At 40.7% G+C, this 14,218-nt stretch overlaps 1 protein-coding gene across 2 annotated transcripts in view; it reads left to right on the forward strand.

The window, feature by feature from the left end:
• Positions 1-14,218, forward strand: part of LOC122806572 — a 646,200-nt gene that overhangs the window by 541,570 nt on the left and 90,412 nt on the right. The window lies entirely within an intron of this gene.

The following is a 14,218-nucleotide window of genomic DNA, read 5'->3' on the forward strand; positions in this document are numbered from 1 at the left end:
GCTTAATGAACATGAAATGTGACAGAGGTACAGGAAGTGGAATTGTACCATGATGCAGTATGAGGTGCAGGAAGTGGAATTCTGCAATGATGTGGCATGAGGTACAGGAAGTGGAATTGTGCCATGATGTAGCTTGAGTTACAGGAAGTGGAACTGTGCTATATTGCTTGAGGGTTACTATTCCAATGTCTCACAACATTCAGCAGATCGGTCTTACCATTCGAATGAATTATATTTATACAAAATGTTCTTATGCTTAAACGTTTCACATGTGTTGACTCTTTGGACTTAATATATTCACTTTTATTCTACATCTATGTTCTATGTTACATATGTAATGTATAATAAGCATTATTTATTTTATTTATTTTTATTTTGATACTTGTAAACCAGGCTAGTCTGACTGAGCTAGAATCCATTTTCAGCAGAGGCCCAGGAAGAAAAGCTCCAAACAGTGAAATTAAACAAAAACAGTGACATCAATTAGTACAGGAAGGTTATGATAAAAGACAGTGTCAAATAAAGGGAAGACTAAAGAGGCAATTCAATTTCAAATGTAGTACAGAAATATACAGAACATTTGGCAGAGTTAGGTAATTATACATGGAGACATAATGGGCCGGATTCACGAAGGCTTGCATGGAGTCTAAGAGTAGAGTAAGACTCCATGTAGCCAACATGTCCTCCGAGCAATCCAGGAACAGCTGGTAAGGGCGTGCAGCAGATCTCCTAAAACGACTCTTAACCGGACAGGGCTAGGATATGCAAATTACCTCAATTGCAGGTGAAAGCTATGCAAATGAGGTAAATTTGCGATCCAGGAAAACCGAACCTATCCGAGTAAGAGTAGTGTTATTTGCAGAAGTGTACTCCGTTGACAACTGAGTACGGTTCTGCAAATAGCAAAACAGAGTCGTGACAGCTCCAAAAAAAGGATGCATCCAGTTGAGGAAGCATGCCAATGGCCAAAAATACGGCCATTGGCAATGTTCACTGATGCAAAATTAAAATAAAATAATATATTTTTTATCCCGATCGCCGATGTTTAAGAGTAGCGCAGCGCCGCGCAAATGCGCTGTGCTCTAAAAACCAGAAAACCAATAATTAAAATCCACAAATGTGGATTTTATTGTAATTCCTAATATACAATGCAAGGGAATGGCAGGCTGAAGACAACATGGCTACCGAGTAGAGGTTGCTAAAGGGGGAAGCTCAGTCTAAGAGATGTAACCAAGCATTAGTAGGCAATCCTATGCAAATGAGGGTAAGGATAGTGAATCCCAAGTTTACATAGCAAAAGAGCACAGTCAGTGGAGTGTAGGAGTAGGATAAGGGGAGTATCAGAGTAGAAGATAGGTGACATCATGAGGGGGGGTATGTCTGAAAGAAGTGAAGCTCATTGGAGTAGAGTGACATGTGTTTGCTGTCAGTTACTCATTACTGGAAGAGGTGTGTCAACAGGTACCCTAGCTAAAGGCAAGAAATTGAAGGTGTATGCCGTGGATACCACTAAAGTTTCTCATAGAAGTGCTTGCAACATGTTTGAGCACAGGTGCGCGCCCGTACATCCGAGTAAGACTGTGTGTGCGCAAGTGTGTGCCTGTGTGCCCGCGTTTAAGCCAGAGTAAGCATGTCTAAGGTCGTTTAAAGTTGTGTAAGCGCGTTTGTACCTGTGTGCATGGGTTGTAGCAAGAATAAGCAAGTTTTAGTCTGTGTAAGCATGTGTGCGCACGTGTGAGCTGGTGTGCGCATGTTTGCACTTGTTTGTGCAGCGCTGCCCCCTGAGGAAACAGAAAGGGAAAAGGAAGCACAACAAATAGTAGGAAGTTAACCAGGGAGTACTAGCAGAGCTAGCAGGTGAAAACAATCAGAATCAGGCAGTTACACAGGCAGTACATTAGCCCAGCCCAGCCCAGCTCTTAAAACTCAGCAAACGACTTTCCACTATGTTTTTCTCAGAGACACTGCAACACTGCAGTAAGCTAATAGAAGTGAAAACTGAAAAAGGTTTACTGACACAAAGAAATGTTAGGGGCTGCCATTGCTGTTATAAGGCGACATATGCAACATGCTGAGGGTGGTGACAATGCGAATGCTGCTGAGCAATCCGCAGTGAGGCGACGGAGAAGAGTGTACAGGCCCAGGGTAACCTACCAGGGGCTACATGAGCTGGAGATAGTGGAGTGCTATAGAGTGGACAGAGACCTCATGTAGCAAATTGTTGAGCTGTGCAGGCCACGCCTCACACACAAAACCAACAGAGGGGAACCCATCCCAGTGGAAACTAAGGTATGTGTTGGCCTAAGAATACTAGCAACAGTTACCTTCCAGAGACCAACTGGTAATATGATGGGGATTTCACAGGCATCAGCATCCAGGGTACTGCACCAGTTCCTGAATGCCATGTCAGCACATGTCGGTGATCATGTATATTTCCCCAATTCCCATGAGGTATTGGCCAGCAATATGAATCTCTTACAGCAAATAGCGGAATACCCTGAGGTAGTGGGTGCAATAGACTGCAAGCACATACGCATCAAATCACCAGCTGGTGAGAGGGGGTAGTGTCTACTATAACCGCAAGGGTTTCCCCTCCATCAACTGCCAGGTCGTGTGTGATGCCCAGGGCATAATAATGAATGTGTGTGCTGGCTGCCCTGGAAGCTACCATGATTCCCATATCTGGCATCTGACACAGCCGTACCAGACATTTGCCAATGGGGACATCCCTCATGGTCACCTAGTGGGGGATGCTGGATATGCACTCGAGCCGTGGCTGATAACACCCATTAGAAGTGCACACACACCTGAACAGGAACGCCATAATGAGGCACACGCACAAACACGAAATGTAATCAAGCATGTGTTTGGGCTGCTTAAGTCATGGTTCCGGTGCCTGGACACATCTGGTGGAGCCTTGCAGTACTCACCAACTACATGTACCCAAATAGTCATGGTATGTGCTATGCTACATAATATGATCCTGTGAAAACAGCTTTAGCAGGAGCAGCATAGGGCTGGGCCAAACAGAACCCACCATTGCCAAGGCCATCACAGGCAGAGCATGACTCAGAGGAGGAACAACCTGAGCCTGCCCCAGTAGGCAGAAGGAGGCATGCCCAGTATACTTTGGCCTTGGCAAAGAGGCAACGCATAGCATATACACTGGCTCAGTAGGAACCCTGGAAATGATACCTCTTTCTGACTTGCACATATAGTAAAAGGGATGCCTAACTTGACACTACCTGTTAACAAACATGTATAGGGAGTGTAATATGTGCATCTGACATAGGCAGCCCTGCAGTACCACCTGAGGCATGATTGCCATGTGTTAAGCAATATAAAGCAGTGCTAAACAGCTCTTACCACTATTTAGTATATGTAAACAAAATTGCACACACTAAGTAGCACAACTTTTGGCAATGTTGAGCAATATTGGGCAGAGTTCAGCAATGTTGGTTAACATTGAGCAATGTTGTGCAAGTTTGGTTAAAGTTGGGCATAGTACAGCAAAAGCAGGTAAACATGGTCATATTTGCTTCACTGTTCCTGAAGCAGTTTGGTCTGCCCAGTATGAAAATATGAAGCAGTGACAGTACTCGAACCCAGGATACTGTGCACTATAGTCATAGTACTGAACCACTAAACCATGACAGTATATCAGTGGTCAGCCTGTATGAAGAAATGTTGATAAGTCTATGCAAAGTATCTCATGGAAACCCTGCAGGCATAGCATAATCCCTGTCAAGTTATGACACAAAGGTGAGCCCTGCAGTAAGAATAGAACCTGACTTTCAACACACATATAGTATAAATGTTAATATTGGTCATGTTCACACACATCAACAAATGTAGTGGACCTCAGACAGCAACATACTGAAAGGTCACACTGGGCATGATCGCACACTTAGGCCATGTCTGAGTACAGCAGTGGACCACACATATCCGGCAGTTGCATGTGTTAACCCAGGAACCTCACACTATTCACCCATCCACCTTGTGCACACAGTTATATGACAACAGACACATATATAATATAGTGGAACCCTGTCATAATCAAATATGTTCTGCAGATACATAGGTTGTTCATAGAAGGGAGAAAGCAAAGAAGAAACAAAACCTGCAATCAGTATCATCAATAAACAATGTGCATCCTGAACATTATCATAGGTTCAGAGGTTGATACTAGGCTATCTGCCCTAGGGCATGTATAAGCCTAGCCAGAGTGTGCTTGGCTTTTGCAACACTGTTAGATTAGTAGACTGTGCCTGTGAATAGTAAGTCACACAAGATAGCCCACTTATGTTTAGTTTATTGTGCCTCTGTCTAGCAGGGACCCAGAAGATATCCCAGGGGTAAACATACGATCACCCATCCACTTGTCAAGATGTCTCCTGTAGGTAGTCAGTGGGGGTCTCTGCGTTAGCGGGACTGGGATCTCATTCCAGAGTGAGTGGAGCCTCTGTGATAGGAATCTGTCCCTCCAGCATGTCCTATTAATATCAGTGCTGAGGGTTACGTCCCTGAAGTGTATAGCTCTAAGGGATTCAGATATCCTGAGATGGAGCATGTCCATTAATTCTGGGATGGACATGGCTTTAAACAAGAGGCACAGATCGCATCCGAGTAGGTGGTAAGCCACTGAGTAGAGCTGGGGTTACTTTAGCCAAACTGCGCAGGGCATCTGTGTGAGTCCCTAGATCTACTTGGTGAGGTACTTTTGTGGCCATTACAGTTGCTGCAGGTGTCGGGTAAGGTACATCTGAAACAGGGCATTGTATCCAAGCATGGGCCTGATGAGTATAGGGGCAGAATGACCTCACTTGATCTAGATGTGAAACCTTATGGGATAAGGTGGGCTATATAGAAGGTCTGTCTAACCACATTGGCAACGTGATTGTCAAAGGCGAGAGTACTAACTACTCATGTCCCCAAATCCCTAATAACACCTACTGTACGTGATGGATTATCACCTATGTGGTAATGTGTGGGCACGTTGTTATTCAGAAAGGGGATGACTATGCATCTAATGGTAATTAGCTGTAGGCCATGGCTCTGGCACCAGTTATCCATCTCTGTGAGACCCTTTTTAGGATGCTTGTGCCAGCTGGAGAGTTGATTATGGCACCCAGTTTGCAGTCATCTGCGAACATGGTCAGCCATATTCCTCCTGTGTCAGCCTGTACGTCTGAGAAATATATACTGAACAAGAGAGGCCCCATGACTGAGCCTTGTGGGATGCCATATGTAACTTGTGTATAGTAAGACATGGCACCTGCAATACTGACCATGTGGGTGCTATTCGTGATCCAGTTAACAATCCATCTTGTGACATATGTGTCGATATCAAAGCTGGTGAGCTTATGTATAATGCCCGAGGGGGGTATTGTGTTGAAGTGTTTTGCGAGGTCCAGGTAGGCTGTGTGGACAACCTTTTCTACATCTATGGACCTGGTAACTGTTTAAAGAAGTCAAACAGGTTCAAGAGGCAAGATCTGCCCACAACAAAGCCAAATTGTGTAGGATCCAGAGTTTGTAGGTTCCCGATGTCTATGTGTATGAGTTCCATGACAATATGCTCCATAGCTTTTCAGACCAGGCTAGTTAGGCTTATAGGGCAATATTGTCCAGGGTCCCTTGTGGCACCACCTCTGTGGAGCAAGGCCACTGTTGCTGTATGCCATTCCTTGGGTACATATCCTGTAGTAACTCTGATATTGAACAGTGACTTAATGTGAGTGTTAGGTTCATCATGAAGCTCGTGTAAGATGCAGGCCGGGACACCGTCCGGTCCCATTGATGCTGTGTTGTCTGCCTTGGAGAGGGAAGCACTCACCTGTTCATCTGTGATGTCAGGGAGGCTATACCCTTTTGGGATGGACATTTTCTCTTTAGGGGGGATGGGGGGAAACATTTGCACTGAACCTGTTTGCCAGGATGTTGGCAATGTCTGTGGGTTCAGTGTAGGTTTTGTCATTATGCAGTAACTCACAGCATATCTGGACATTTCCACCCAGGTTCCTGACATAATTAAAGAAGGCCTTGTGATTGTCCTTAGTGTCTGGTGCAAGTTTCCATTAGAAGTGGGCCTTAGATGAATTAATGAGTAATCGTAGCTTTTTGCTAGTACTGATCAGAGATGCCTTCCCCTTTTGGGATTGTGCTCTATCATGTAGTAGCCTTCTCCTTTTGTTGTATAGCTTATTAATGGCCGTGGTCCAACAGACAGGTCCCCTGCCTTTGGAGGAGTGAGTCTTGTTGTTATTTGGGATAGCATGATCCATGCATTCCAGTAGGTGTCCATAGAATGTTTTTGTAAAGGATTCAGTGGTCTGAGCCGTATTTACCACTGTTGCAGGGTCTTTGACAGATGCCACCTTGGTTTGGAGAAGTGTGACGTTTGCTTTTGAGAAGTTCTTTACCAAGATTACCTAGGATGGGGGTGTGGACGGGATATGTATGTCCAGTGAGATAAATGTATGGTCTGACCTTACCAATGAGGGGTATACCTCTGGTGTGGAACATAGAGTCCCCATGTTGGTGATGATCATGTCCAATATGTTTTCCCCTCTTATGGGTGTGGTGACCAGTTGTGCCATAGCATTTGAGTCTATAAATCCTAGCAACTGTTGTGCGAGGATGTTGGTGCTTGAGTAGTATTCCCAGTCAATGTTTGTGTATTTGAAGTCACCCAATATAATGGTGTTTGGAGAGACCTTCATATTCTCCAGTGTTCCCAGGAATACCGAGTGGTGTTCCTGAGTTCGGGAGGGTGGTCTGTAGCAGTCTACAAACTGAAAGGCAGTTTTGCACACTGTTATTTGCACATGTATGGTCTCCGATGCTTCGTGCAGTGCTACTAACCTGGAGGTGTGCGTATGTGTGATGTATATGGATACTCCCCCTATTTTTGTTGGCCGGTCCGGGTCTAGTGTCCAAAAAGCATGGTATGTAGTATAACCTGGTAGTGCTGGTGTGCTTTTGGGAGCCTGAACCAGGTGTCTGTTACTGCACAGATATTGACATTCTCTATACTGAGGAGAGTCCTGAGTGCGTGCATTCTGAGGGTTAGACATCTGGTGTTGAGCATCATTACCCTTAGTTTCTTTAACCTTGTAATGTCTATGGAGGTGGATTTGTCTTTTGAGCCTCGCTTAAAAAAGTCACTATGGGGGTGGCAAGAGCCTTAGCCAGTACTGGAAAGTCTAGGAGTGACAGGTGCAAGCTGTCCATAGCAAAGCTACGATGCATGTCGAGCATATCATCCCAGGATGACAGACACTGGATCCCCTTTGAATGACACCAATATGTTAGCCAACTGTTAAAAGTGATCAGTTTGTCTGTATACTGTGACATCATTCTTGGTGAGGGTAAGATGCTACACAAGGTCAGGGTCATACTGGGCTGGGTTACATGATCAGAGAGCTCCTCTATGTCTCTTGTCATGTAGTCCAGGGAGGAACGTCTGAGGGTTTTCACACCAGCATGGACAATGATGGAGCCATATTTGTACTTGCTTTGGAGTGACCTGAGTGCATGTGTTATGTGGCAGATCCTGGCACCCGACAGACAGCTCAAAGTGACCTTCTCCTTGTTCAGCCTGGTGAGTGGGATGTCAGTGTGGCTGACAATAAGAGTCACCTATTACAAGTGTATTAGGTGTGTTGTTTATCCCTAAGGGTAGTGACTGTGTGGCACACTGACTTTGTGAACTATGTGATATGTGGGTATTGTTGTGGGGTAGCAGTTGTCTGGGTGTCTGCTTTGGAGGTCTCTGCTGCTTAGGCAGAGTTTATTTAGAGCCTCCAAGTATGTTTTTGTGTGGTAATGTATTTTGTTTGCTGTTGCTATAGGTCTATGTGAGACTGGATTTGTGGTGTGTGTGGTTACCTTCACCACCTGATAGACTGTGCCAGTCATGGGTCGAGAGAGCTCAGCCTCCTGTTTGTCTATATAGTTGCATCTCTCACATATATCTGAGTTTGTTGGGAGGAGGAGAGGGTTGTCTGTGTACATAAGGCAGTTGTAACATTGCGTCAAAATTCCAATATGCACCAGCTGGACTGGCGAGTACACACGAAACTGACCTTTGGACATGCCAGGATATTATGATGACATACTCTGTTGACTGATCACAAAGGATCAGTAGGGTGTTAAGTGTGTAAAAGAGTATAACAGGGGTTTAGTGGTGAGGTTTGTCAGTGTTTTGGAAAGATTATCTGCGAAGGAGTCCAGACAGAACCATGACACCTCCTTCAGCTGTGTCATAAATAGCAATGTACACTCATATATGTCCTGAGTCAGGGCCAACTGTACCTGACTGACAATGCCGACATCCTGTCAGACAGGCCCATACATACATACCCACCTCCCACTGACAAAAGGCCCTATCATCATACCAGGAGATATCACATGTAGAATGGGTAAACAGCTCCTCCCAAAGCCGAAAACATGGCATCACTTGGATAACATTGTTTCCCCATATGTGTCATAAGTGAACAACAGAAAAAACAGGCCCTGCACCTGAACAGTCTGTTGAGCCTCACCCTCTCTACAGGATCTGAAACTGTTGAATGTGTTACAGCAACATATGGCACACCGCACAAGTGTCGGTGCACAACAGACCATAAGAACTATAGTCCTATAAGCCTTTGAAGTCTGAACTGCAAGGCCATGGAGTCCATCATGATTGCAGTCATAAACAGAGCTATTGGAAGCCGACAAACACACAACCCAACCAACTGTGGTATGTTCATGGGCAGATCATGTTTCACAAACCTGCTAAACTGTTTTCAAGGCAGCCACCCAGGACATACATCACTGAAAGGAGCTACACACGTCCCACATAGACTTTGAATAGCCATTTATCAACATCCCAGACACATGTCGTATCTACAAAATCAACAATCTGTGCATAAATATGTATTGTCATATGAAGGAATGGCAATTTGTCCACAGATAGATCACACAAGCTAAGAATTGTGGAGTCCTGTTCAAGCTGTTAACACCTGCTGACCCACATGGTTCATTCCTGGGATTGCGTAAAACAAAGTGCACACACATTACCATGTCCAAGTAACACACCAAACAGCCAGTACTTCTCCAGCAATTCTCCTTTATTGTAAACGACCTGGTACCTCGGCAATTCGCCTTCAAGGATCACAACTTACTGCTACACAGTGGCAGTTTCATATTAAATAATTAAACAATCAATTAATCAATTAACTAATTAATTCCAAAAAGGAGAAAGAAACATATATACATTTTTAAAGTGACCTCATAATAATTTCATTTTTATGAATAAATATTCATGTCAGTAAAAATATACATTTTTAAATTTACTATGTAAATATTATTAATAAATTAATGTATGAAAAATAAATATGAATATAATATTACCTTTAAATACTATCAGTAAGATAAACTGGTTAAGTTTCATCAAATACCCAGTTCTAAATTCAAACCAAAAGGTTTTAAAGTATTGAACTTCAAGATCATCCTAGTTTCCAACTCTAATAATCTATCGGAAATATGATCACCCCTACAAGTGAAAGGTTTACCCAAAACACCAAATTTTAAGCTTTCAGACTTCCCCTCATGAGCTTCAAAAAAATGTTTAGCAACGGGACTAGATAGGTTTAAATTCCGAATGTCCCTTAGATGTTCTAAAATTCTAACTCTGACCATTCTTTTCGTTTGTCCAATATACCAAATGTTATTACAACTACAGGTAAGTGCATACACAACACCAGTAGATTTGCAATTAAAGTAGTGCCTGGGGGTATGGTTAATATTATTAATGGACCTGACATTAACTACTCTATCACATAGACTGCAAGAGCCACATCTGAATGTTCCCACACTAATAGTATTAGAGGTTTTTTTTTGAATAAACAATTATTATTTAATATCTCCCTTAAGTTTTTTCCTTTTTTATATGAGAAAGTTATATGATATGGAAAGAACTCACCTATACATTCATCCTCACTGATCAAGTACCAAAATCTTTTAATTAAAGAAATAAATTTTTCAGAAAAAGTTGTGTACCTTGTCACAAAGAATACTTTTTCCACATCTCTTTCTTTCTTTATTAAATCTAAGACATCCATTTTAAACTTTGTGGAATTTTTATTCTTATTCATAACATTATTCATGCTATATAACAACTGCTTTTTTTCATACCCTCTTTCCATTAGTCTCAAATAAACCTCATTTAACTCATAGTCCAACTCAGACTCCATACTAGTATGTGAGTATATTCTTTTGAATTCCCCATAAGGCAAAGCTTTCAACAAGTGAGGAGGATGCATGCTAGTAGCATGCAAAAACATGTTAACTGACGTGCTCTTTCTAAAAGGTCTGAACTCAATAACATTATTTCTTTCAAATAAAGTCAAATCCAAAAAGTTGATTTCATTTCTATTCATCTCATAGAAAAAAGAAAGATTATGTTCATTGTTGTTCAGAGATTCAAAAAAGTCACAAAACTCAAACATGTCCCCCTTACATATAAAAATTAAATCATCAATAAAGCGTTTATATAAGATCACCTTATGTTTAAAAAAATCTGTGGGGTAGATGAACTTTTTTTCAAAAGAATCCATATATATTACAGCATATGTGGGAGCATAAGCAGCTCCCATTACTGTCCCCTTAATTTGTAAGAAATATTCATTGTTAAACATAAAGTAGTTATGAGTTAAACAAAATTCCAAAAGTGTAATCAGAAAACTAGTCCTAGGACCTTCACCTAACATATTATAAATGGCTTCAAGTCCCCACCTAATGTTAATGTTTGTATATAAAGACTTGACATCGATGGTCACCCAGTAATAGTCACTATTCCAACAAATTTTAGACACTTCATCAATCAAATCTTGAGTGTTACTAATATGAGCACTAACCCTATTGAGATAAACTTTAAACTGAAAGTCCAAAAAGACATTGACATTCTCCAAAAAGGAGCCTATCCCTGATACTATGGGCCTACCAGGGGGCTCAACTAAGTCTTTATGGACTTTGGGCAGTGCATATAATATTGGTGTAGTAGGGTCTTTAATATACATCTTTTTAACATCAGTTTGCAAGAAAAATCCTAGTCGTTCTCCCCTTTCCAATAAAAATAACAATTCTTCATTGTAAGATTTTAGGGGATCACCATCAAGTTTGTCATATTCTTCACAATAGGAAAGCAATCTATAAACCATCCTACAGTAATCAGGTCTATTCAAAATAACCCAATTACCCCCTTTATCAGCACATTTAAATATATACTCATCTTTTAGATCTTTAAGATTTTTTAAAGCCTGCCATTCTTCTTTGTTCAAATTAAATTGTTTCTTCTCTTTACAAAATTCCCTAAATGATGCTTCTGTTTCTTTAAGAAGCACCTTTTGGAAAGTTGTAATGGCTGGTACAGAAATTACTGGTGTAAAATTACTTCTAACATTTTTAAATGTTGGCATCATTAACTTGCCATACCCTGTCAAGTAATTAACATTTAAAAATATATTAGTATTAGGACAAGTTAAACTATCATCACATTCATCAGAAAAATTGCATTCATCATATTCATAATTATACACAGATAAATTCATTAGACTTTCATCAAAATCAACTTCATCCAATGATTCATTATGAACTTCATTTGAAACATTTTCATTCACATTCACCTTAACATTCACACTAACAAACTTTTTAAAGTATACTCTCAATAAGAGTTTGCGAATGAATGCTTTAACTTCTAAATAAATATCAGCAAATGATGGGAAAATCGTTGGAACAAATTTACTCCCTTTACACAAGACATTCAACATGTCATTGTTTAAACACAAATTAGATAAATTAATGCATTCCAATGGAAATGTATTATAACAAGTTCTGTTAGAAACTGTTGTTATCAAACCTTCACTTGTAGCGATTTCGCCCCTTACGGCCATTTCTCCCATTTGTCCCCTTATTGTAGTGGTTGTTTTGAAAGTTCACAATGTCCGTAGAACTTGAGTTGGAAGCCTCATTAGAAGCTTCCGAAACATCCCTGTTAGGAACTCGATTAGATGCAACAGTTTTGGCAAAGGAAACATTCTTAGTAGCAGCATTCTGTTCCGTTGAAGAAAAAGAAGACGCTGAAAAGTCTCTTCGCTTCGAGCTGCGAGTCCAGCTCCTCCCCCTAGAACGATTACGCACAGGTTCACGCTGCCAACTAAAAATAATACCTGTTTCATAGTCTTTTAAGTCCCGGACTAATTTTCCATGTTTTCTTTGTACTATGTCAGCCTCCAGCTTATTCATTCTATCATTGATGTCAACCATTTGCGCTCTATAATTTAATTCAGCTACAAGTTCATTCTGCAGCACTGAAATCTCATTTTTAAGCTTGTCATGAGATTTTTTGTTGCGTTTGATTAATATGCGGAGCCAGCCTATAGTACAAGAGAGAGAAATTTGTTTCCACTCTTCTAACAGATCGGACTCATCATCCGAAAATGGTGCAGCTGGTAACTTATCAACACGTAACCCTCTAGGGGTAATGTTGAGACTTATATATTTTTCTAACAGTCTGATATCATAATAAAGTGCAACTTCCTTGGCCATTAACTTATTTAACAGAGCGAAACGACCATCTGCATCTGTATTTCCCCCCAAGTTCCAGGGATCTGTATTTGTATACCTTCTTTCACGCTCCACCACCATATCCAGAAACAGCAGGGCATCTGATACAGAGCTCCGTTCGGAGCTCTCATTACGTGACATTGATGAAAACAATACCAGTAATCACAAAATAAATAGTTCAAAAGATATGTCACTGGAAAAAGTACGGCTTGGACCCAATTCTTAAGAAAAATACAGCAACATATATATTTGTAGGACTGCTATATTTGTAGGATGCTGACATCATCAGACTGGACATGGTAAGAAAAACACAGCAACATGAAGAACACAAAGCCAAGTAACACACCAAACAGCCAGTACTTCTCCAGCAATTCTCCTTTATTGTAAACGACCTGGTACCTCGGCAATTCGCCTTCAATTTCATTTTTTTGGTGTTTAGGGTAAACCTTTCACTTGTAGGGGTGATAATATTTCCGATAGATTATTAGAGTTGAAACTAGGATGATCTTGAAGTTCTATACTTTAAAACCTTTTGGTTTGAATTTAGAACTGGGTATTTGATGAAACTTAACCAGTTTATCTTACTGATAGTATTTAAAGGTAATATTATATTCATATTTATTTTTCATACATTAATTTATTAATAATATTTACATAGTAAATTTAAAAATGTATATTTTTACTGACATGAATATTTATTCAAAAAAATGAAATTATTATGAGGTCACTTTAAAAATGTATATATGTTTCTTTCTCCTTTTTGGAATAAATTAGTTAATTGATTAATTGATTGTTTAATTATTTAATATAAAACTGCCACTGTGTAGCAGTAAGTTGTGATCCTTGAAGTGCGAGGTACCAGGTCGTTTACAATAAAGGAGAATTGCTGGAGAAGTACTGGCTGTTTGGTGTGTTACTTGGCTTTGTGTTCTTCATGTTGCTGTGTTTTTCTTACCATGTCCAGTCTGATGATGTCAGCATCCTACAAATATAGCAGGAGAAAAGAACACACCCAGTAAAACATATAGCGCATCGTGTTAATGCGTATCTCTCTAGATTCATAACATAGTTAGGTAGGGATTTAAATCCTGCAATTGCTGTGGGTGTGTGTATGTGTGACTTCCTTTGAGAGGAGTGGCCTTTTTGGAGACTGTGAAAGCACATTAAAAGAGGTAAATTCCTCTTTGGCAAGTCTAATGATGTCAGTATCCCACAAATACAGCAGTGGAAATGAAAACTCCCAGTAAAGCATATAGCACGTCGTGTTAATGCGTATTTTTCTAGTATCATAACATAGTTAGTTAGAGGTTTGAATTCTGTAATTAATGAGTGTGTGTGTGGGGGGTATATGTGTGTGTGTGATTTCCTTTGAGCGGAGTGGCCTTTTTGGAGACTGTGAAAACACATTAAAAGAGATAAATTCCTCTTTGGCAAGTCTGATGATGTCAGTATCCCACAAATACAGCAGTGGAAATGAAAACTCCCAGTAAAGCATATAGCGTGTCGTGTTAATGCGTATCTCTATAGTATCATAACATAGTTAGGTATGGGTTTGTATTCTGCAATTGCTGGGTGTGTGTGTGATTTCCTTTGAGAGGAGTGGCCT

Source organism: Protopterus annectens, chromosome 7.part0 (genome assembly GCF_019279795.1).
Source record: "Protopterus annectens isolate FY-2018-M chromosome 7.part0, PAN1.0, whole genome shotgun sequence".
NCBI lineage: Eukaryota > Metazoa > Chordata > Ceratodontiformes > Protopteridae > Protopterus > Protopterus annectens.